Consider the following 25,698-nt stretch of genomic DNA (forward strand, 5'->3'; position numbering starts at 1 on the left):
CTCTGGCTCCCTCCACCAGAGCATGGAGAGAGTCCTCATCAAACCGGGGTGCGCACTTCGGCCTTGAGCTTGACATCTGTGTGAAACAAATCCCTCTGAAATCTCTACAAAAAAAGTTGTAAAGCAGAAAATGAACTAAGGCTGCTTGCAGGCCTTAAATGTAGCTGCATAAATGACGTCATCAGAGGTGAGTTTCAGGACCAAAACACTCATTGGACCAGGGGTTCCCACACACTGGAAATCAATTGCCCAATTAGGGCAAAATCGCTAAATTATCCCGCCTGACATCGGAAGCAAGAGCGGGACCCGTTGACCACCTGACCCGCCCCCAACCCGCCCCCAATGACAAAATCCAGCCCATAGAGTGGGAGGGGGGGCGGTGGGGGCGGTTGCGGATTGTCGCAATATAAATGCATTGTGAGAGCTGCTGGGAAAGTGGGCGCAGAACTGCATGATGTGCTGCTGGTGTTCACACAATAGCAGCACATTAAAGCCTGTGATTCATGATGATAGTGGGATCATCTGAAGGAGCCCACAGGGTGACATGGCTGATGTCAGTGATGTCCTGGACTTGGCGGTATCCTGCAATCTGTGCAAAACCCAAAGTGCTATCTTGCTGCTTCTGGTTGTCCATGGTGAAAGTAATGAAGTGTTTGCTCGAGCAAACAAGACATCAGTCACCTGCTAATGTAAGCTTGGACGGCACACAGACTGATTTTACTGCTATTCCTTATAGCAACCTGGAAGGAGCCAGACGCAAAGTAGTTCAAGGCTGCAGTGTCCTTGACTGCACTAAACAATGCTGCGCCATCTGCGGGTTACAGGTCTTGTTACAGGAAGCAACACAACTCTGTCACAATCCCGCTGGAGAAGCAAAGGCTCCTTATTCTGAGAACTGCAGGTATATTGCCCTGGGCCTGTAACAACTTCTTTTCTGCAGCTCTGTTTGCTCCCTCATCCGGCTGCTGCTCCCGCTCCTGTTCCTCCTCGTGCCAGAGTGGGATTCTCAGAAGGACCCCCACGAAGAAATAATGTGATGCTAGAAACCCCTTCAGAGTTCAGAACATCGTACAAGTACTTTGAAATTATTTAAGTAGCAATAAAATACTTTGTGAGACAAGCAAAATGTCTCCCAACACTTTCTAGTGTTTTACCTGAGAGCAACTGAGGATCACTTTAACTTCATAATGGGAGCTAGAGGGAAATGGCTGGAAAGAAATAACACACTCATCAGCTTCCTGAAAATCAAAAGGTACACAGCCTGCTCGAAAAAATATCCATGCTTACAATAGCACTCACCCTGGAAATATTGCAAATATTCAGCGATATGTAACCCGATACAATGTCTGCACCAACGGTTAGAGATCTATACCGCACTAACCGAGTCACCGAAACACATCACATGATGAAATGGGTAATAACGGCAAACCTAAACAACGTCTACCCAGCTCGAATTCAGGGTAGAACCTAACGCTAAAGGACAAAATCTGGTATTCTGACGCCCTTGAAGGCATATGAGGCCCTGAAACACTGCACCCCCTGCCAATGGCAGGCCCTGCCCACCCCATTCCCCCCGCCAATGCCCCCACCCGTGCTGTGGCACAAGCTGGACTGACAACGTGGTCGACCCACATAAATACTTGAAAAAAGCACTCGCTTAATGGACTGCGGAGTCCAGAGTATACTTAAATATCACTAAAAATGGCCACCCCCTGACTTGTATCGCCATGGTTTGAGGGTGGGAGCATAATCTGGTGGTATTAGAGATGAAAATGGCATCAGAGGTTGTAACTACATCATCTGATTCAGTTGCATTTATTAATGAGGCTCCTGCCCGTTTCTGGTGGGAACACTGGCCACCTAGATCGAGGTCCACCGGAAAATCGTAATAGGTGGAAATGCAGCGGTAAGTTGGCACATCAACTATGCGTGCTATTTTGGTCCCGCTGCTTCTCCGTTCTTAAGCACAAACGGGGCAGTGGGGGCACAGGAAAAAGCCCCCATATACGCTGCTGTACAGTCTTTGCTTCTTGCTGCAAAATTCCATTTCAATCTTAAACAACTTTGTAGATGATGTCCTTCAACGGCACCATTTTGTCAGGACTTGTGGTGACATTGATGAAATAAAATCCCTTATGTGCTTCAAGGACAGCATCATGGACATCATAGGCTGGGAAGTTGTACAGGGCCAAGAAGATGCTGATGAGATGACAACGCTCCTGTTTTGTGCAACAATAATCGCATACACTCACTGTGACAGGAATTTACACTTCCATCATGGTCAAAGCAGTGTTTGTGCTCAGCTGTGAAACATCCTGCCACTTGAACTACGGAACAATTCCCATGTGCTCATCTTCCACATGCCCCAGAGGAGGAAACTGATACTGCAGGACTGTCTTGTTCTCAGCACCCTCTTGTCACCCATATCATTTAAAGCAGGTAAAAACTACATACACCGGGTCTGAAATCCTAGCAGCACTGTTGCGGGAGCGGTGTCAGAGTGGGATGGGGATTGTGAGGGCCAGAAAATGCATGGAGGAGAGGCCGAGGACTGGTGCAGCAGCGGGATATAAAACCTACTATTCTTAATGATAGCACTGGAGGATGCAGGCAACATGGGCAACAAGGATGGCAGCCAGATCGAAGAAATGAGCAGCAAACTTCACGGATCTGGAGCTGCATGTCTCCATAACGGAATATAGAGCAGGAGGAATGCTCTCTTTTGCGTCAGGGCCTAACACCCACCAGGAATCTGCTATGCACTTTGTGGAGGGAGGTGGCTGTGGTTGTGGCTGTAGCAGTGAGTGCCACCTTTTTGAACCCAGGGTCTAGAAATTCCAAGCGGTGAATTACACCGATTTTACACCAGTGGTAAATGAGTTGTGCCACCAATGGCCTGGAGAGGTATTTATTCAAGCATTTCTGGAGACAGCTCATTTGCATATCTATTGAAGTAGTAATTGGGTCTAAAACCCGTGCAAAACAGAAGTAATTTGCTGGGGTGCATGGAAATTAGAGCGCAACCTTTAAAAAACTAGTTCTGGCTGCAGATTCAGTGGCAGGCTGGGGAGCAGCAGGTAAGCTTGGTTCAGTGAGTTGACTGTCAGCTTGCTTGATTGGATAGCCCCGATTTTAACTCGGGGTAGGAGTCGGGCGGGCGGACGGGGGTGGTGTGGCTACAATCCATCCTCATGATGCAGTCCGCTTCCCTCATTACAGCTTGTGTGACCTTTCTAGCCAACCCCCTCAGATGCCTGCTCATGTTGGTGGAAGAATGCTGTAAAATACCCTATTCTTCTAGACATATATATGTAGGATTAGGATTTAGTTTAACCTCATATGATTAAGGTTTTTGCTTTCTTTTTACTTATAAATGGGTTGTGGAATTGTATTGTAGCTAGAAATAATGAAATTATTAAAGTAGTTCATTCCCAGGGTGCTTTAGGGTTTAATGCAGCAGGATATATTTTAGCTGACTGTGCTGTTTAGCTTCTGCTGAAAGTGCAGCATGTGTGATTGTGCAGCATGTGTGATTTGTGCCTGTTGACTTCTTTTCACCACCACATTGTGAAACGAGATAGCCAAGGATAGTCTTGAGATAAGGAAACAGACAATGGGGCTAAGATGATGCTTAGTGGTAAGCAGATTGACCAGCTGGAAGCTTTGTAGGAACTATCTGATTTCTGGGGGTCTTGTTCACAATAACGTTTGTCATGCCATAATTCATCAGCAAGGACAGTATGGGTGACTAGAGGCCGATAAAGATCTTGAGTTTTCTTTCACAATTTGTAGAAAGAGTCAGGATTGAAAAGATCGATGAAGGTTGCGTCTCTACCCAGAGAGGAAACGGGACAATATTGTTTATTTCTCTGTATGTCTACTGCTTAGAGATATTGGGGGAAAAATTCAGTTGATTGCGCCTCCCGTTAGCGCCTTAAGAGGGCGCCAATTGGGGCGCAAAGCAACTAGAGGCCGGGCGCGGTGATGTTTGTGCCGCTCGCGAAATTAACTAGACATTTTGCGGCGGCGCTGAACACTGCCGCCACGATCTCCTGCACCGGCAGATTGTGACGTCAGTTGAGTGCGCAACGCCCTGTTAGTGCCCTGGACCGGATATTGAGTGGCGCCCCCTGCCTTACCGCCTGCCGCTAGCAACGACAGGTTGAGGGGAGCGTTATGCTGTCAGAAAGGGACTAGGGGAGCGCTATTTAAAGGCAACCGCTTCCTGCCTTTTTTTGTCGGTGACATTTTTGCACCACGCAGTCTGAGAGAGAGAGAGAGAGAGACTTCTGGAGAGATTCAACGCGGTGTGAAGGAGTTTTGGGTACTGAGCAGCACTTTGCAGGTTTATTTTGATTTGCCCTTCCTTGCTTCGCCAGCGCTCTGAGGTAGCGCCTCGCTCCTCGGCCTTTGCGCCTTAAGACAGGTGTGAAGCGCCTGATTTAGCGCTCCAATCACCTCCAGGGGCGATAAAAGCCAAGTTTGTTGTCGGAGGCAATAATTAGCGCCAGGCGCTAAACTTTGCGCACGGCCGATAACGGCGCCCCAAACGGGGCAATACCGAATTTTTCCCCCATTGTGTATGTCAAAGAATTGGTCGAACACAATAAAAGGATTATGTTGCAAACCATATTTGGTTGTCAGATTCCAATATTCTTACAATACAAGACCAGGTTGCTCAGGCAACTGCAGTGATGACAGAACCTGCTGAAGAGTTCTCCTGGGACTCAGAAGCCCTAAATCAAGGGCCAGCTTGGAAGTGCGGTCAAGTACGGCTGGCATCCCTAGCTCTCAGCACAGAGAGGCACCAAAGGAAGGAACACTGGTAATAAGAAGCACTTCTGTAAATATATATCTACACAGTAAAACCATTTTGTGATCTAAAGTCCAGTGTTCTGAAGTTAGTTTGTCTTTTATTTCTGAAAAAGGATGTTTGGAAGTCAGCTTTGCAACAGGAGACAGTGTTCCTTCCATGCCTCCTTAAGCAGACTATTTCTGAACCATCATCGAGGGAGTGACATGCACTGTAGACTCTGGTGTAGTTACCTCCTACTTGGCCTTCTCCTTTGGTGTAACCTTATTCTGCCTCTGTCATTTACATCACAGCTGAGAAAGGATTTTTCTAATTACTTCAGTCAAAACTGATGTTTCAGACAAAGTTTGTGGACACTCAAAGCCTGAGAAGTCAACAACTTCCTGGTATCACACGTCATGCAGGTAACCAGGTAACCTAACCCTCTTAAGTCAGGTGCAATTCTGGTGTAAATGGCAAAATTTCTGAGACAGCAGCTTTGGCTCTCATTACCCTGTCAGTTACAAACAGTGGGCAGCTACTGCCACCAGAATTTAGTGTGTATTTTAAAACAGATTGAGCTCTGCTGTATCTGACTTGTGCCCCAATTCTCAATCTCCTACGTCAGAACTGCAGTATTTTTGCACCATTAAAAATCAAAATTTCAGGTCTACACAGTATCGGGCGTGGGCAAAAAGGCTGTTTGACTGACAGTCAAGAATCATCCAATTGGGTAATGAAGAGTCTATTCCTTTTCCAATTGGCATGAGAAGGTGGTGTGCTGCAAGTATGGGCGTCTTGGGCGACCAATAGCAGGAGTGTGGGAGTGGGGCAGTTGGAGGCAGGAGGTCATGTGATGACACCTCCAGGAATATGTCCAAACAGAGATGGCAACCCTCATCTCAAGAAGCATTGTTAGTTTTATTCTTCCTTTGGGCATAAACGTATTCAAAATATGCACCGGGGGCAGAGACTGAAATGATTGCAAATGATTCACGTCCAACCTTCTCAGCTGCAACAAGCGTCGAAAATCATGCCAAAAGTAAAATGTAGTCATTGTCACGCTATAGCAGCAGATGCTGAAAGGGTTGTGCTCTACCAGCTACAAACACTTTAAAAAACCTTTTAAGCACTTTTCTTGCACAAACTATAAGCTGGACTTTGTGATGTCAGAGGGCAAGATATCCATTAGCATCATTCAGTGATGGTTACTGATCTCAATATGCAGGAAGAGGACAAACTTTGTTTTATCAAACATGACAGCCATTTGACAAATATAATGTTATTTTAGTTGAGAACTATAAAAAAAATCTATAATAATTATATACAATAATTACATGAGGGGATCTGAAATTATAATGATGGCTTTCTTAGTCAATACGCAGGATACAGTACTGTATAAATAAATGTCAGTAACGCTGTATATACATGAAATAAAAACAGAAAAAGTTGGAAAACAAATGTTCTGACGAAAGGTCATCGACCTGAAACGTTAACTCTGTTTCTCTCTCCACGGATTCTGCCTGACCTGCTGAGTATTTCCAGCAGTTTCTGTTTATATTTCAGATTTCCAGTGTCCGCAGTATTTTGTTTTTGTATTACTGTGTATACATGAGTTTGTGTGCTTGTTTGTATATGTGTGTGGTAGGTGGAGTGGACGGTAGAGGATAGAGTTGTGGCTGGGGCAACATCCCCTTCGAGCTGGGATAAACTTTAAATCCCACTGCTATCTATTAAGAATTCACAAGTATGAAATACAAAACAAATGTTAAAATATAGACATATTAATATATTTTCCCCAAATAGAGGACACTTTAATATTTCTCTTGATGGTATTTGAAACACTTGTTATTCCATGATGGTGCAATAACATAAACGTATTCAATAGGTATGTGGCAGTAACTGACATACCTCTTCAAAGAACTCTTCAGTTATCTGAAGAAGGAACTTTAGCTCCGTCAGCTCCAGGCAATTATTTTTCAAAGCTTCTTGGTTCGTGTTGATCTCTTTCAACTCTTTTTCTAGCTTTTCAAAAGCAGCCTAAATGAAAAAACATGGAAATTTTACTGCTTCAATTCCTACAGCTCTGCAAAGAGTGCTTATAAAGGGCAGATAAACCTAATTTAAATTGATTTGCTGAGAGGACAATAGTTTGAAATGTTAACGCATCATTTTATAAAGGAGCTAAAATATCAATTTTTGACCGAAATGACAAATAAAATATGAAACTTATTACTCCTTACTCTTCTGCTGCTTTAAATCACAGAGAAATTGCTATAATAACATCAGCAGAAATTATTTTTGTTACTTTTCTAAAGACGAATATTATAGAGACGGGGGACAATCATCACCCCCTAATTAACTACTCGGTGAGTAAAACTATAATCTTGTTATTTTTGGCGCAGAAATAATTTTAAGGATTAAAGTTTTACAGCAGTAATTCTGTACCATCATGACAAACAATTTTAAATCACACAACAATCCTGTATTATTTTCTTTAACAGCATACTTATGTGCACTTTTTATAAATACCCTAAAACAGACTCTGATTTTTTTTACAATAAATGTTATGCACATTAGAGAGGAATCTATGTTGAATCACCGAGTAAGAAGACAGCAATTTCCTGCAGAATCAGTAAATGGGGACGGGCAGTGGTTGCAGAAATCAATACTTACCTCCAATTCAATTACATCCCTTGGGCAAGGGGCCTTATCATTTTCTGCACTTTCAATGATTGGGATATTAGCTTTTGTAATTTCTTTTTCTAAAAAGCCTGCAAAAAGAAAAAAGACCCACTATGAGACAAAGCACTCAACTAACTTCAAGCACTTGTCAATTTTTAATAATGATGATGAATTCATTTTTAAAAATAAATTACATGGGTAAAATTTTAATTATCCTATTGGGATATAATCTCTATATTAAAACCTACGTAGAATTCTTTCCATCTCTTCACATCGTCTGACCTCATTCACAAATTTCCTCTGGAAAGCAATGATTCCTGGATTCAGCTGCAGCAGTGTGGGAAGAATCAGTTGAGATGTTGTTACCAGTGTGAAAGGGATACTGATCACAATAGTTTTTCTGATAGTTAAATTGTTGATTTTCTATTGATACTCTTAATCGCTTACTCAAAATTCACTAAATGAATCGAGAACATATGTGACAAGCTGTCTAGTTTGTGGAGGGAAAATAGCCAAGAGAGCTGTGCATTATTTTCATCATGTAGACATCACAAGCAAGCAATGCGAAGATGTGTTTGAATAAAGTTTGTAGCACTGTATCTCATCTTTGTAAACAAAATGAAAATAGGTTTGTCAACAACTTTTTTTTTAATGTAGAAGGTACTCACATCTCTGAATTGTACAAGTCCTAGCTCTCCCAGTTCATTAACAAAATAGTATGCTGTCTCAGTCTGAAAGAAAAGTTGAACCAAGCACACCTCTTCACTCCTGAAGATTGAGCCCATTCCCAATTGCGATTAATCTCTCGAAAGTCAAAGTGAGAAGCTGTGGCGACACGCCACCACTGGACATAATCCGCTCACGGCGGCACAGACAGTCTAAGCAGAAGCCCCCAGCCGGGGGCCCTTTCCTCCAGCAACTTGTTTCCCGCAGGGACAGGCTGCCGGGAGCACTTCCTGTCTGGGAAGTATTTAAGTGGATGTGCGGGCTTTTCTAGTTCCTGTTTACCATGTGGTCAGAATAAAGCAGTTGTGTTTTCAATAGCTCTGTCTCGACTCCCACGTTTGCCGCGGTATCTCAACACTGGTGACCCCGACGCTCAGGACGAATCCTAAGCTAGCATGGCGGATACAAACGTAGTCACGGTTAAATTACCTGACTTTTGGGAGAACCTCGCCGAAGCCTGGTTCGTTCAAGCTGAGTCCAGATTCCGGCTGAAAGGCATTACAGTCGACGCCACGAAGTACGACTACCTCGTCGCCTCGCTCACCTACGCTACAGTCCCCAAGGTTTGGGCAGCGCTGCAGAATCCACCAACGGAGGGCAAGTACGAGCATCTGAAGGCTGCGCTACTTAAAAAATTTCAAACGTCCTCTTACCAGCGCCACTGCCAACTCCTGGACCTCCCCGGCCTTGGTGACGCTTCACCATCAGACCTGCTTCCCCACATGCTGTCCCTCTCCGACGACAAAAATCCCGGCGCCCTTTTTCGCACGCTTTTCATTCGGCAGCTCCCCGCCAGCATCCGCCCGCTCCTTGTGGAGTCTGACTCCACGGACCTGAATGAGATAGCCGAAAAGGCCGACCGGCTGCTCTCTGCACAGGCCGCTCGCGACGTCGCGCCCGACCTCACGGCAACGACCACGCGGTCTTCCCGGGCCGCTAGGCCCGACCGCCCTACCACTCCGGGTCACTGCTACTACCACACCCGTTTTGGCGCTAGGGCTCAACGCTGCACGCCACCGTGTTCCTTCAAACCCCCCCCCGCACCGGCCCCCGCGATGGCCGCGGGGCAGAAGGAGCCCCTACTGTACGTCACTGACGACAGAACCAACCGCCGATTTCTGTGCGGCACAGGGGCCCAGCACAGCATCACCCCCGCCTCCGCCCTCGAGATCCAACGCGGCACACGGGGTATCACACTGGCTGCAGCCAACGGCTCTGAAATCCGCACATATGGCACCCGCATGGTCACGCTCGACCTCGCGGGCCGCCGCTACCGCTGGGAGTTCCTGACAGCCAAGGTCCTCTGCCCACTCATTGGCGCCGACTTCCTACGCGCCCACGGCCTCCTTGTCGACATTCCGAGGCACCGCCTCGTCGACATCAACACTATGGCCCCCATCCCCAGCGCCTTTACCCCGGCCCGTTCGGCCGGCCCGACGACCTACTGCCTCGCCAGAGCCACGGACGACTACTCAGCACTCCTAGCTGAGTTTCCCGCCCTCACTAACCCGACCTTTTCGGCCAAAGCCGCCAAGCACGGTGTGGAACACTATATCCCCACCACCGGCCCCCCAGTTTCTGCCCACGCCCGCAGACTCAACCCGGCCAAGCTGGAAATCGCGCGGGCCGAGTTTATCAACATGGAACAACTCGGCATCATCCGCCGCTCCAGCAGCCCTTGGGCCTCGCCCCTCCACATCGCCCCCAAGCCCGGCGGAGGCTGGCGCCCTTGCGGGGACTACCGCCGCCTCAACGACGCCACCACCCCCGATCGGTACCCGGTGCCACACATCCAGGACTTCTCGGCCCGACTGGCCGGACGAACCGTCTTTTCCAAAGTCGACCTGGTGTGCGGTTACCACCAAGTCCCCGTACACCCCGCGGACATCCCCAAAACGGCCGTCATCACCCCATTCGGCCTGTTCGAGTTCCTGAGGATGCCCTTCGGCCTCAAGAATGCAGCACAGGCTTTCCAGCGCCTTATGGACTCAGTCCTCCGGGACCTGAACTTCCTATTCGTCTATCTAGACGACATTCTCATGGCCAGCTCCTCCAAACAGGAACACCTCGAACACCTTCGCATCCTGTTCGGGCGCCTAGCCCAACACGGGCTCATCCTCAGCCCGGCGAAGTGCCAATTCGGCCTAACCGAGATCAATTTTCTCGGTCACCACATCACCCCTGCTGGGGCCGTCCCCCTGCCCAACAAGGTGCAGGCCGTCCAGCAATTCCCCCGCCCCACAACCATCAAGGGCCTCCAGGAGTTCCTCGGGATGGTGAACTTCTACAACAGGTTCATCCCCAGAGCCGCAGCCCTTATGAAGCCCCTATACGACTCCCTCCGAGGAAAATCCGGCAAGATGGATGTAGCCTGGACCAATGACACGGCAGCCGCCTTCGACGCCACCCAAAACGCGCTCGCCGACGCCACTCTGCTCGCGCACCCAAGGGCCGATGCCCGGGTCGCGCTCACCACCGACGCCTCCGACCACGCGGTCAGGGCCGTGTTCGAGCAGTGGGTCAATGGCGCGTGGCAGCCACTTGCCTTCTACAGCCGCCAACTGCGCCCCCCGGAGGTCAAATACTCCACTTTCGACCGCGAGCTTCTCGCACTCCACCTGTCGGTCCGCCATTTCAGGTTCCTCCTGGAAGGCTGCCCCTTCACCGCGTATGTGGACCACAAGCCACTCACATACGCGATGGCCAAGCACACCGAACCCTGGTCCGCTAGGCAGCAACGCCAGCTCACGGCCGTCTCCGAGTTTACTACGGACATTCAGCACGTCTCCGGTAGAGACAACGTGGTCGCCGACTGCCTTTCCCGTCCCGCCGTCTGTGCGAATCACCTCGCGGTCGACTACGCACAACTAGCAGCGGCCCAGCTCACGGACCCAGACCTCCTCTCGGCGGCTACCAGCCTGCCAGGGCTACGCCTAGCCAAGGTCGCGCACGGGCCCGAAGCCACGGCAGTCACGTGCGACGTCTCACTCGGCCAACCCAGGCCGGTCGTCCCTGAGACCTGGCGCCGCCGCGTCTTCGACGCGCTCCACGGGCTCTCTCACCCGGTTTCCCGCGCATCCGTCAAACTCCTCTCCAAGCGCTTCGTCTGGCGCGGCCTTAGCAGAGATGTTCGGACTTGGGCCACCTCCTGCCTCGCCTGCCAACAGGCTAAGGTACAGCTGCACACCAAAGCACCCCTGGGAGACTTCAAGGTACCCAGCCGCCGCTTCGACCACGTACACGTCGACATCGTCGGTCCCCTGCCGCCATCACAAGGCCAAACCTATCTCCTCACGATGGTCGACCGCTACACACGCTGGCCTGAGGCAGTGCCGCTGACCTCCACCGCCACAGCCGACATCGCCAGGGCGTTCGTTAACACCTGGGTTGCGAGGTTCGGCGTACCGGCCGACATAACCTCTGACAGAGGCGCCCAGTTCACCTCCGAACTCTGGACGGCCACAGCACGCAACCTCGGGGTGACGCTCCACCGCACCACGGCGTACCACCCGCAGGCCAACGGACTTTGTGAACGCTTCCACAGGTCACTCAAGGCCTCACTCCACGCCGGCCTGCAGGACAGTACCTGGACTGACCGCCTACCGTGGGTGCTACTCGGCCTACGCACCGCGGTCAAGGAAGACCTCCAGTCCTCGGCAGCGGAGTTAGTCTACGGACAACCGCTGCGCACCCCAGGCGAATTCCTTCCGGAGCCTACCAAGTCTTGGTCGGCCGAACAGCAGCGGCTCGACTCTTTCTCTTCCGCTCAGCAGTTCGCCCCACTTCCTGTCAACCGACACGGCGAACTCGCACCTCACGTCCCGCCAAATTTACAGCAGGCACGCTTCGTCTTCGTGCGACACGACGCGCACCGCGGGCCCCTGCGACCCCCGTACGACGGTCCGTACGAGGTACTACAAACCGGGGACAAGGTATTCAAGCGGCGACTCGGCGACAGGGTCGAGACAGTCTCCATCGACCGGCTCAAACCAGCACACACAGAACCAGGGGAACAGGTCCCCGTGGCCCAGCCTCCAGCCAGAGGCCGTCCCCCCGGCAAGCCAGCACAGCCGGCGGCGAACCGCCCGACCCAACCAACCAGACCGGCGACCACTCAGAGCCGCTGCGGCAGAACCATTAGACCACCGTCACGACTCGTCCACTCCTCCTAAGCGGATTCTGGGGGGAGCTCTGTGGCGACACGCCACCACTGGACATAATCCGCTCACGGCGGCACAGACAGTCTAAGCAGAAGCCCCCAGCCGGGGGCCCTTTCCTCCAGCAACTTGTTTCCCGCAGGGACAGGCTGCCGGGAGCACTTCCTGTCTGGGAAGTATTTAAGTGGATGTGCGGGCTTTTCTAGTTCCTGTTTACCATGTGGTCAGAATAAAGCAGTTGTGTTTTCAATAGCTCTGTCTCGACTCCCACGTTTGCCGCGGTATCTCAACAAAGCTTTACTTTGTTGTATTTGATCTCAGTGTCCTTTCCTGGAGAAAAAGTAGCTGCACATATCACTTCAAATATTATTCCTCAGTCTTTTGCTTTCTTTATTGATTTAAGAAGATAAAAGGCACTTTTTAGCTAATCAGCAAAGAATCTTAACAGCTTGGCTAATTTATATAGATATCAAACTCCATACTGTTAAAAAACAGAACCAAGCCTAAAAAACCTTGGATTCCTACGAACATCTAAGTTAGCTGTTCATATAACAAGAAAACATATTTGTCAAACAAAGCTTAGTGACACCATATGGCTTACAATATAACAGTATGTATTTATATTTTGTAATAAAATCAAACTTACCTTGCAAATAAGAGTCCAACCAATGAGACAAACACCAACAAATGTGTCCTGGTAGTAGACAAACAAGTGCTATCAATAATGTGAGTTTGTATCTCACTTTAATGGTACTAAAAGTCAATGACAGCCTATGTCCAGTGGTTGCCTGAGTAAAACTTTTTCCAGGGCTCTTCAGTCACAAATCAATGTAATTAATGTGACAGAATCATCAATGTGATCTATCAACCAGTTAATGCTTATCTAGTGTCAAACAATGGAAGGCACATGTACTCCAAAACAAAACTATGGATTTGTTCATATTCATTCTAGCCTGCAATGCTACAGTCAATAGTAATACATAAACATAGAAACATAGAAGATAGGAGCGGGAGTAGGCCATTCAGCCCCTCGAGCCTGTTCTGCCATTTAATGAGATCATGGCTGATCATCCAAATTCAGTACCCTGTCCCTGATTTCTCCCCATATCCCTTGATCCTTCTTAGCCTTAAGAAATATATCTAACTCCTTCTTGAATATATTTAATGCATTGGCCTCAACTGTCTTCTGTGGTAGAGAATTCCACAGGTTCACCACTCTCTGGGTGAAGAAATTCCTCCTAATCTCAGTCCTAAATGGCTTACCCCTTATCCTTAAACTGTGACCCCTGGTTCTGGACTCCCCGACCATCGGGAACATCCTTCCTGCATCTAGTCTGTCTAGTCCTGTTAGAATTTTATAAGTTTCAATGAGATCCCCTCTCATTCTTCTAAACTCTAGCGAATATAAGCCTAATCGACCCAATCTCTCTTCATACATCATTCCTGCCATCCCAGGTATCAGTCTGTTTACCGGTCTATAATTCTACGTTTTCCCTCTACCACCTTTTTTGAACAGTGGGGTAACATTAGCTACCCTCCAATCCATGGGAACTGTTCCAGAGTCTATAGAATTTTGGAAGATGACCAGCAATGCATCTACTATTTCTAGGGCCACTTCCTTAAGTACCCTAGGATGTAGATTATCAGGCCCTGGGGATTTATCGGCCTTCAATCCCGTCAATTTCCCTAACACCATTTCCCTACAAATACTGATTTCATTCAATTCCTCCCTGTCATTAGACCCTATGTTCCCCGACATCTCTGGGAGGTTATTTGTGTCCTCCTTTGTGAAGACAGAACCAAAGGATATATTGAATTGGTTTTCCACTTCTTTGTTCCCCATTTTAAATTCCCCTGATTCTGACTGCAAGGGACCTATGCTTGATTTCACCAATCTTTTTCTCTTCACATATCTACAGAAGCTTTTACAGTCAGTTTTTATGTTCCCTGCAAGCTTACTCTCATAATTTATTTCCCCCCTCTTAATTAATCCATTTGTCTTCCTTTGCTGAATCCTAAACTGCTCCCAATCCTCAGGTTTGCTGCTTTTTCTTGCCAAATTATATGTCCTCTCCTTGGATCTTATGCTATCCCTAATTTCCCTGTTAGCCACGGTTGAGTCACCTTTTTTGTTTTATTTTTATGCCAAACAGGGATGAACAAATTCTGTAGTTCATCCATGCGATCTTTAAATGTTTGCCATTGCCTATCCACCGTCAACCCTTTAAGTAACGTTCCCCAATCCATCCTAGTCAACTCGTGCCTCATACCATCGTAGTTTCCTTTATTTAAATTCAGGACCGTAGTCTCTGAGTCAACTACTTCACTCTCCATTTTAACGAAGAATTCTATCATATTATGATCGCTCCTCCACAAGGGGCCTCGCACAACAAGATTGTTAATTAATCCTTTCTCATTACATAATACCCAGTCTAAGGTGGCCTGATCTCTAGTTGGTTCCTCGACATATTGGTCCAGGAAACCATCCTGTATACACTCCAGGAATTTTGCCCTCCATCACTGCGCTAATTACTGCCTTTAGGACGGGGTCCTGTGCCTGGACCGCTCTAAGGTCTGGGGCCAACACTATTCCTGATTTTCCCTGTGTCCCATCCCTGCCTGTAATCGCTGCCACTGGCCCGGACTCATATGGGTCCCAGAAAGTGCCTGCACGTGCACCCTCCTTGGCCAGCATATCGGCTTGCTGGTTGCCCTGGCTGCGGGGTTCTGTGGAGGAATGGGCTTTCACCTTATGGATGAAAACTGCACCTTCCTCCCCCACAGCTGCCAGGATTTTCTCCAGCGGGGGCTTTACTGTGAAGGGCTTCCCGTCGGCGGAGGTATACCCATGATGGGACCAGATGGCCAGGTACACCGTACACGAGTTGCAAGTGAACATACTGTCAGAGCAAATCGTATACGGGGTAGGGAAGATGTCGGGGTGTGTAACCACGTACATCACCGCGGACAGTTCAGCCTGCTGGGCACTCATGATGTTAGGGAGCTTGATTGCCAAGGCAATGTCTGCCGTTGGGTCAAAGATCCCGCAACCCATGAGTCGTACTCCAGCGGATACCATGCTGGAACCGTCTACACAGATCTCGCGGCCCGTGGGATGTATCCCGGCCCGTAAATCTATGTTCACTTCCCATACCCCATCTATGGAACATCGATGGGCTGTTCCAGGGTATACCATATTGGCCGCAAGCTTTCGCTCGCAAAGGCCCTTTACCTTCAGATCCATCTGTGAGAGGAGAAGGGTCCAGCGCGCAATGCGGATGCTGCTGACTGTCCCATCTTTAATCCTCCCATCTAAAAGCATCTGAGTGGGTGTGTGGTGTGTAAGGAGGGTGATGGGAGAGGTGCCTGCGAAGATCCGGGATTTCTTCACAGCCCAATATGTGGCTAAAAGGTGCCTTTCACATATTGAGTAGCTCCTCTCTACATCGGTGAGTATTCTGGAGGAATAGACCACGGGTCTCAGCCTACCGTGCCGCTCTTGGAGCAGCACAGCACTCAGGCTACCCCCACTGGCTGCTACCTCCAGAAAAAACTCCCTTTTCCCATCTATCGCTCCTAGGGCTGGTGCAGTCTGCAGGTCTCCCTTTAACTTAACAAATGCCGCCTGGCATCCCTCATCCCAGGACCACTCCACTCCCTTGTGTAGGAGACGGAGCAGAGGGGCCGCTGTGGCTGCATAGTTCTCTATAAAATCCCTGCAGTACCCCATCAATCCCAGGAACGACCTCACCCCTCTTACTGAATTGGGAATCAGTAACTCCTGGACCACTTCCCTCCTTGCCTTATCTATGGCCCTCTCTCCTGTGCGGACAGTCAGACCCAGGAATTAAACCTCCTGCTGACCGATCTGCGCCTTCTTGGGGTTGACTTTAAACCCCTTTCTCTGCAGCAGCTCCAGCAGCTCAGCCAGTAGTGGGCCATGCTCCCTGACCGAGTTGGTAAATAAGAGCAGGTCATCCACATACTGCAGTAACTGAGTGGGCTGACTGAACTCTTTTAAACTATCCTTCATGCATTGGTGGAAGATGCTGGGGCTGTTGTGGAAACCCTGTGGCAGACAGTTCCAGGTGTACTGCTGTCCCTTAAAGGTGAAGGCAAACTTATATTGGTCCTCCCGTTTTAAAGGGACGGACCAGAACCCATTCGAAATGTCCAGCACCGTGAATGTGTTCGCGGATGCTGGAATACTGCTAATAAGATTCTACTTCTACTGTGGGGGCACACGCGGGGATATTGCTGTTAAGCACCCGATAGTCCACCGTGGCTCTCCATGAATTGTCCGGTTTCCTAACCGGCCAAAGTGGAGAATTAACGTGAGTGGCTATGGGCCTCAACACTCCCTGTTTAACTAAGGAGGTGATGGCTGTTTTGATTTCTTTTTGGGTTCAATAAAGACTCATTTCTGAAAGAGAATGTTGTTTAATCTAAAGTCTTGTTCAAGACTTTCTACAGCTTTTTACAGAACACACTATGCTGTGATGCATCTAGAATCAAACTGAAAGTAAAACTTCTCTGGACTGCTTGTCTCTCACATGACCTCTGCTGGTCAGGCACAAGTAATCAAAAACACAGACAAATATGCTGTAAGGCATAAGTAATCAAACACAGACAAATATCATCACTATTTGCTGATATCATTACATCTCCCTTTCTTAAAACAAAAGTATTTTACTTTTAACTAACAACATTTAATGAACTTACATTATCATTATCATGATCAAGGTTTTTTACCCTTGCTTTGTGTGTTCACATGAAATATGTCAATACACTAGAACTTGAAGAAAGAATAAGATAACATTACTTCCTTCTTTAACAATAGTCCTTAAATTTGCTCAATGAGTCTCTCAGGAGGCTTCACTTGTCTTGAGGATTTTCTGATTGATTGTCCTTGAATCTGAGTTGTTGCCTCAGATGATTGGTTCTCAGCTGTGTGATCAGGTTGTTCACTAGTATCAGTCTCTTGACCTGCTGTGGCTGGTCCCATGAGAAGATCTCGACGATTTCTTCTCAGAACAGCACCCTCATCTGTCTGAATGGTGTATGATCTTGGTTGAACTTCACTCAGGACAGTTCCCTTCTGAGTCCATGTGTTTGTTTTGTCTTTCAACCTTACTTGGTCACCAGTGTGGAGTTCAGGTAGGTTTTGTGTTCCTCTGTCATAGTAGTACTTTTGCTTTTCTTTCTGTTGCTCTTTGAACTTCCTCACTTTCTCCCCCTCTTTTGTTTTCAGGAGGTTCTCCGGGATGGGTAGGTTTAACCTTAGCCGACGTCCCATCAGGAGTTGGGCTGGTGACATACCACACTCGAGCGGCGTTGTGCGGTATACAAGCATGCTTTGGTAGAAGTCAGTTCCACTGTCTTTTGCCTTGTACTTCAGTCTTTTCACTGTGTTTGCGGGCTCTCCTGGGTCAACAGCTCTGGACAACGTGTCTGCTGTATACATCAGCTTACCCGGTGTGTACGCAACATTCAGTTCATCATAGACTGTCTCTCTTTCACTTTCCACAACGAGGACTCTCTTTACCAGGTTCAGTCTCTCACAGGCTTTTAAACCTAGTATGGCTTGCACATCCTTTGGCACCACGATTAATGCTAGCGTGTGCTCTCTGTCCTTGTGTGTTACTTTGACAATGCATTCTCCTTTCACTGGTATATCAGTACCTGAGTATCCGGTCACTTTCACTTGTATTCCATGTAACTTTGGTCTGGGTCTAATTCTCTTAAAATCGGTCTCTGATATCACATTAACTTGTGCTCCAGTATCCAATTTAAATGGAATGTGTATGTCATTCACTTTTAGTGTCAACATCCAGTCTCTTTCTTTTTTGTTTTCAGACACAACATCTACATTGGATTCCTCTATCTCGCTTTCATGTACTGTATGGACCTTGCTTTGTTGCGCTTGGTTCTTACAGCAACGGGCATAATGGTTGTTTTTGTTGCATCTATTGCATGTTTTACCATATGCTGGACACTTTCTTGGTGGATGCTGTGTAGCGCATCGACTACATGACTTCCGATTGTCTCTTTCATTTTCGTTTGCTGGCCACGTCTCTTTTTTCACATTGGCGCTCTCTTTGTTAAACGGTTTGTATCCGTTCTTTCTCACTGCATCCACGTTACAGCTACTGTCACTGAACAGCTCCTTTGCCTGCAACTTCACAGTCTCTGTAGCCCTACACAATGCTATGGCTTTTCCCAGGTCTAGATTTTGCTCTCTTAGCAGTCTTTCCCTTAGACCATTATCTGCAATACCACACACCAGTCTGTCTTTTATCAGCGAGTCTGTGAGTCCCCCAAATTCACACGATTTGCTCTGGTTTCTCAGTTCAGTCACATACTGATCAATAGTCTCGCTGATTTTCTGTACACATGTGAAAAATTTGTGCCTCTCAAAGGTCACGTTGCGTTTAGGTATGCAGTAGGCCTCAAACTGTTCCATTATTTTATCTAGCTTCATTTTGTCTCCATCAACAGCAAATATGAAATTATTATATACCTCCAGCGCTGCATCACCCACGACATGTAAGAACACGGACGATTTTTGTTTATCACTTTTCTCGTCAGCTCCGATTGCCGCTAAATACAACTCTAAACATTGTTTGAACCTTCTCCAATTTTCAGCCACATTACCTGTCAATTGAAGCGTCACCGGTGGGAATAAACCTTCCATTTTTTCACTTCGTTAGCTATTCTCTAATGGTAAGCAACGATGTTCTCTTCTGGCTTGCTAATATGTGGAGAGCTGATTTCGCTTACTTGCCACAACTGCTTTCACTGTCCCATCAAGTTGCTAAGTTCAGATTTTTTCTCTTTCAGCCACTTCTGACATCATGTTTTGATTTCTTTTTGGGTTCAATAAAGACTCATTTCTGAAAGAGAATGTTGTTTAATCTAAAGTCTTGTTCAAGACTTTCTACAGCTTTTTACAGAACACACTATGCTGTGATGCATCTAGAGTCAAACTGAAAGTAAAACTCCTCTGGACTGCTTGTCTCTCACATGACCTCTGCTGGTCAGGCACAAGTAATCAAAAACACAGACAAATATGCTGTAAGGCATAAGTAATAAAACACAGACAAATATCATCACTATTTGCTGATATAATTACAATGGCTGCCTCCATGTCGGGTTCTGCCTCCTTGGGGAAATTGTACTGCTTCTGTGGTCGGGCCATGGGGTCCCTGTCTATTTTAACCTCAAACCCTGTGATCCTCCCGCAGTCGTGTTTATGGGTGGCAAACGCTGTGAGGTTTGCCTGCACGACTGCCTGCAGTGCCTCCGGGACACCATTTACCATGAGCCTGAGGTCGTAACCTTCTTTGGGCTTCACAGTACACAAGGTCCCCTTACCCTCCTTGCCCGGGATGACCACTACACCTTCTTCCCTGTCTGTGCTAGCCCCCCAAAGGCAATGGTTGTGGAGATCCACGAGGATCCCATGGCTCACCATGAAGTCGGCCCCTAGGATCCCCTTTCCTTCCTCCTTATTCCACTTTGCCAGGATGCACGTCCACTTAGTTTGGAGCGTGCCCAGACGGACTGAGAGGGGTGTGGAGTATACCCCCGCCTGCTCCTGACCGATGAATCCCGATAGTATGTATGGAACCCCGTTAGACAGAGGTGAGGTGGTGGGATTATCCATATGGATCATGGTGCATGATGCCCCTGTATCCAATAGATAAGTCCCTGTAACCTTCTCTACCTCCATCTGTACGAGCGGTCTCTTCCATTCATTGTACCGGAGATTACACAGACGGACAGGCTGCGCGGGCTCCAGTCATTGTGGGGAGGCAGAGGTGGGTGAGGGGGCTGAAGCACCACTGATGGCTGCTACCTTACCCTGATTGGCCCTGAGGAAAGATTTTATCGACTCCATGACGGACTCGACTGTATCGGGAGGAGTTTCTGTCTCTGCCTTCTGAGTTGGGGCTGCGGGGGTCCTGGCTTTATCATCTCTCCCAGGCTTTTTACAATCCCTGTGCCAATGGCCATCCTCCCCGCACCTGTAACAAGTGACCTTGTTCTGGGAGGGACGGCTCCCCTCCTGGCGCCACTCTTTCTTGTATTGAGCCCCAGGTTTAACCTCGTGGACCTTACCCTTTTGCTGGGGTGTCCCACTATTCCTACCATTCCTACATGCTACCGTGAGCTGCCGGATTACAGTCTCTTCGGTTGCTAGGGGGTCTCGGTGGTCAAACCAAGTATCAGCCTTTGCTTTTATCTGGGGCAAGCAATTGGACACCAGGCAACGAAGCTATTGGGTCCGCTGCCGCTGGTTCAGGTGTGCCCTATCTTGTCCCCCTGTACACGCGCTGTTGTAGACTGGCCACAGCCTGTCTGCAACTGCCTGTGGGGTCTCCCCTTCCTCCTGCAGTGTTTTCCCTATGCGCTCAAACGGACTGCCGTTGTTCGCACCCATGGCTTCCAGTATTTCCTCCTTTAGGTCCTCAAAACCCATCTCCCCTCTCTTAGCCTCATCTGAAAGGGTCTGATAGAGCTTACTATCTACAGAGAAAAGCAACATTTTGGCTTTCTCTTCATCAACACAGCCGTTAACACAGGCTGCCTCTTCTATCTCTTGGAAGTGCGTTGAGGGGTCTCCCTTTTTGGAGAGCAGGGAAATATGTTTCACCAGGCCTCTGAGCTGTTGGGTATCATAGGGTACCAGATAGGTATGCTGAACAGCCCCTGGGTCATTATCGTTCACGGGCGGACCGTACCTCCGTTGTCGGAGGGGGTACACTGGTCCTGGTCCCCGCCTGCCTAGCGGGACCTGCTGCCGTTCTCCTACCACCCCATTGTCCACCCCTTCTTGCTGCCAGAGCTCCTCAAAACTCGGAGCTGTGGGCTGCGGTCTTGGGATCTCTAATTTCATAGTCAGCTCTGTTCTGGGTGCTGCCTGTGGGGCGGTTTGATTTGGGCTGCTGGTACTGTCCAACGGACTTCCCTTCGGACTTATGAGACATACCATCCCTTTAGTCCTTAATAACTCCACACCCAAACTCTCTATCTTTCTGTTACATGGGGTATGATCTGCTCCACTAAACCTTTGGTCGCAGGCCAGCTTATAAGCTGCCTTTACCTCCCTAACCATTTCCTTTTGCTCTGTTACTTCTGAGGTGAGGTGGGCATTCTCTTCCCGCAGTCTCATCTCGTTATTCTTTACTTCTGTAATTTGGCACTTTAGGAACTCTATCTTGTGCCTCGCGTGGCTTTTGCCCCCGCTAGCTTCTTGGGTGAGGTGTGCGTTTTCCTCCTGTAGCCTCATCTCACTGTCCCTAGCCTCTGTGACTTCCTGCACAAGGCGCTCTATCTCTGCCTGTCATTTCGTGACCTCTAGTGTGAGGCATGCATTTTCTTCCCACACCCTCATCCCACTATCTCTGGCCTCATTCACCTCTCTTATGAGGAGTTCTACCTCTGCCTGGCATTTTTCAAACTCTGACTGCCGATTCTTGGCCTCTGTAACCTCCTCCCGCACCCTCATCTCACCCTTCTTAACCCAGCCACCTATACCATAATAGGTCAGCTTACACGCTGCTGCTAACTTCTGCAGGGCTACCCACAGACTGAAAGCAAGAAAAGCAAGAGCTGATGCTTTCTCCAGATCCAGACCACTTATCATATCAAAAACTGCCTCCAGTCCTGCCGCGGTCGCCAATTTGTAGCGGGGCACCCTTTACCTGGTTTATGGTAATTTACCTGGTCAGGCAGCCTTTTGCCACTGCACTGTGACCAATTCCAATCAGCGGTTTCGAATCGCTACACCCTCCTTCCAGTTCTGACTGGAGGAACTTATAATTAATGATATATTAAAAACGGGCAAATGGTCTGGATGCAAGAAAGTCAAATTTTATTAAAACTAAAGAAACTACACCACACGATCAAAGTAATCATGGTAAAATTGCTTAACAGGGGAAGGCAGATGGCAAAATGAGGGATAAATGCCTACAATGTTAATTTTACAATCTTAGCAACAGTTCCCTTAAATTACCACCCCTTTACTTCTCACTAGATTGCCTTGCTAGTGGGTCAGAAGCCTTGCTCACCTGCAGTCCAAAGAGTAAAAGGGAAGAGAGAGAGAGGACTTCCTGGACTTAATCTTTATACCCTGGGAGTTCCTGCTGTTTTCGCGCCGAAAAGGTCCGTGCGCAATTTCGCGCCGAAAAGTCCGAATACACAAGAGAAGGGCTTTTAACTTCCTCCATTCATACATGGAGACATCACGTAGTAGAGTCAATTTCAGTGAATGGATGTGTGTAAACAACCCATGGTACTTGCTGTCCGATGATTGGCTGATTCAAACGTGCTACTCCCCAGTGTAAACAAACAGCTTGTAGGTTACCGGACCCGCCCAATACCACAGGGTGACTGACAGCTCGGGCTCCATTCAAACCCACTACAGGGCAGCGCTGAGCTTTTTCATATGCTAACAGCCTGTCTGTTTCATATGCTAACAGCCTGTCTGTCCTTTTAAATTCAGTTTCCATGGGGTCTGTTCAGCCATTTTTAACAGTCCAAAACTCAAGAGTACATCTTTTAATAAAATGTACAATCTTAAAGTGTGCGATTTTCACAAAGTTCTTTGATTCCAGTGTCCAAGTGCTGCCCAGCTTACGAGCTTTTTAACACAGCCTTTTGCGGTTCTGGGTATGTTTTAAAACATTGTCCAACCCAGAGACAATTTAAATCACACAGGTCTTCGTCCACGATGTGGATTAATATTTCCCGATCTTCGGGGGCTGAGGGGATTTTGCGACCCCTACAGTAGTGAGCAAGATGGAAATCAGACTGTAGGGATTCAAACAAAGAGTGGTGGTAATATGTTGGGTGGGAGTGTTTTGTTTTGAAGACCTTAGAGAGGGAGGGGACATTAGTGATGTAGTGAGAGATGACAGTGGGGCCAAGCATAGGCTTTTTAAGAAGGGTAATGACTCTGGTTTTGAAGGGGGAGGGCGTAAAGCAGAAAAAAGAACCAGTTGATGAAATCAGATTTAGTGGTGGACAGCCAGGGCACACCATGTGTGCTCAAGCCTGTTGCCATTGAGTTTGAGGTTAACGAGATGGGTGTCATACCAGGGAACTGAATGGGAAGCCAGGAGTGTTTAGTGAGGATAATGCATCAAAAATGGAAGCTCAGTAGCTGTTGAAGAGGTCCATGGAAGAGACGATGATGAAGCAGTTGGTGGACCAGATAAAAGGGAGTTATGGATAGTGAAACAGAAAGGAAAACTGAGGCCATCCCGTTTGATTATGGAAAGAAACTCTGCACACTAGCAGCCCAATTCCATCCTCCTCCCCGACTGCTCACTTAGGTTGAAACTGAAAGCAGCAACCTCAATGTCCTAGTTGACCGTGAGCTGTAATTCAAATTCCACACCCTATCCATCATAAAAATCACCTAATTCTACCTGTGTGTGTCTCCATTTTTACCTCACCCCCACATAGGTTTGCTACTTCCAGGTTTGACTTCCCCAACACTCTTTAAACAACTAACTGGAGGAGGAGGTTCCATGAACATCCCCATCCTCAATGATAGCGGAGCCCAACAAGTGCGTGCAAAAGACAAGGCTGAAGCATTTGCAACCTTCTTCAGCCAGAAGTGCCGAGTGGATGATCCATCTTAGCCTCCTCCTGAGGTCACCACCATCGCAGAAGCCAGTCCCTGCCAATTCGATCCACTCCACGTGGCTGAGTGCACAGGATACAGCAAAGACTCTGGGGGAGAAATTCGTTATAGCCCAGGAATGGGCGCTAACTTTGAAAAAGTTTGAGATTTAGCGCCAGGCGCTACTGAATCTCGCGGCAGGCAAAATTCAGTGTCATCGCTCAACGAAAGGATGGCAGCGCTAAATCAAGCGCTAACAGCCTAGCTCAGTGGCATTACACGCAAAGCGTTAACTAATATCAGGTGCAGTCTAATCGCAAGTCAGCATTGCCACAGGCTCTTTCCCGTTCTTAAAAGGGAGGTTCATTCATGCTGCAGAACCTCATTCTCAGAATTGCTGCCCGTGAACCTGTGTCAGCAAGCAGGAGCAGGCCAAGCCCAAGGAGCCGGAGAACTCAACCAATTGTACTCATGGCAGATCCACGCCCCAGGGAGAGAGCACGCAGATTTTTGGACCAAGCATTGGAGGAGTTGGTGTCCGCTGTGGAGAGAGATCTGGCAAGTGGCAGGAGGCCCTCGCCGCAAGTCTTCCATGCCATGTGGAGGGAGGTAGCCCAGCAGGTCTTGGGCAGCACTGTGGTCCCCAGGACCCATACACAGTGCACTCGGGTGGTCAGGGTGAGTCAATGCTTCAACAAATGCTACATACCACCGTCTGAACCAAAGTCTGCACACACTGGTCAAAGCACCACACCCCAGCACTCGCCCACCAATAATCACTACCTACCAACACTCACACCCACATCTCACACCTTGCACACAATGACAGTTATTCAACTATGGCAGGCACATGACCCAAACAAATAGAGTGCTGGAGATTATTGGGCGCTATGTGGTGGGTGCCGTGGTCACCGGCAACATTGACCCCCTTGGGGACAACAATGGTATGTTCATCCCTACTCCTTCTTCTCACATCCCACTTCCCCCTCACCTCACAAGCCTTTCGCACTTTCCAGCTAATCATGCTGTATGCATGCCTTTCTCCCTTCCTGCCCCCTCCCCTTACAACCTGACTCTTGTGCCTTTATGCTTTCAGATAATCAGCAAGCACCTGAGCAGCATGTCCCTGAGGGCACCATTGAGGGCGAGGCGGGAGAAGAGGAGGAGGAAGAACATATCGCGTCACTGCATGCCTCACCCGCAGGCACCAGCTCAGATACTGGCTAGTATAGTAGCGGAATCTGCACAGGTTGATGTCCTGGGGATGAGGGGGCTGCAGCAAGGCCGGGGGAAAGGGTAGCTTGGGGGCCAGCTCCCCGGAGGGCGAGTTCTGCTGCACAGGACTTAGATAAGGACCTCGATGGGAGGCCTTTAGAAGAAGGGTGATGGGCATGCACACGAAGATCATGGGCTGGATTTTGTCAATGGAGGCGACTTGGAGGCGGGACTGCTGCTTGTCGTGTCAATGTCCCGCCTCCATCCTCGCCTGACCAGTCAGAGGGATTTCCCCCTGATTGAGCTTGTTAAGCTGTCAAACACTGACATTCTCTTGAGTTTGATTCGTTTTTGTGATGAGGACTGAAAAAACATTGTAAAAAAGTAAATTTCAGATGTCTGATGGATCGGAGGGTCCATCAGCCATTCCCTGAAATTGACAAGGTGGATGTTTGTTCTCCCAATCCAGCATGGCTAAAGGCTACAGAAGT

At 48.3% G+C, this 25,698-nt stretch overlaps 1 pseudogene; it reads right to left on the reverse strand.

The window, feature by feature from the left end:
• Positions 1-8,262, reverse strand: part of LOC147117198 (V-type proton ATPase 116 kDa subunit a 1-like) — a 261,476-nt pseudogene extending 253,214 nt beyond the window's left edge.
• Positions 8,263-25,698: the final 17,436 nt, after the last annotated feature.

The sequence above is a fragment of the Somniosus microcephalus genome, chromosome 5 (genome assembly GCF_052327205.1).
Source record: "Somniosus microcephalus isolate GS21.2 chromosome 5, FLI_Smic_1.0, whole genome shotgun sequence".
Classification (NCBI taxonomy): Eukaryota; Metazoa; Chordata; class Chondrichthyes; order Squaliformes; family Somniosidae; genus Somniosus; species Somniosus microcephalus.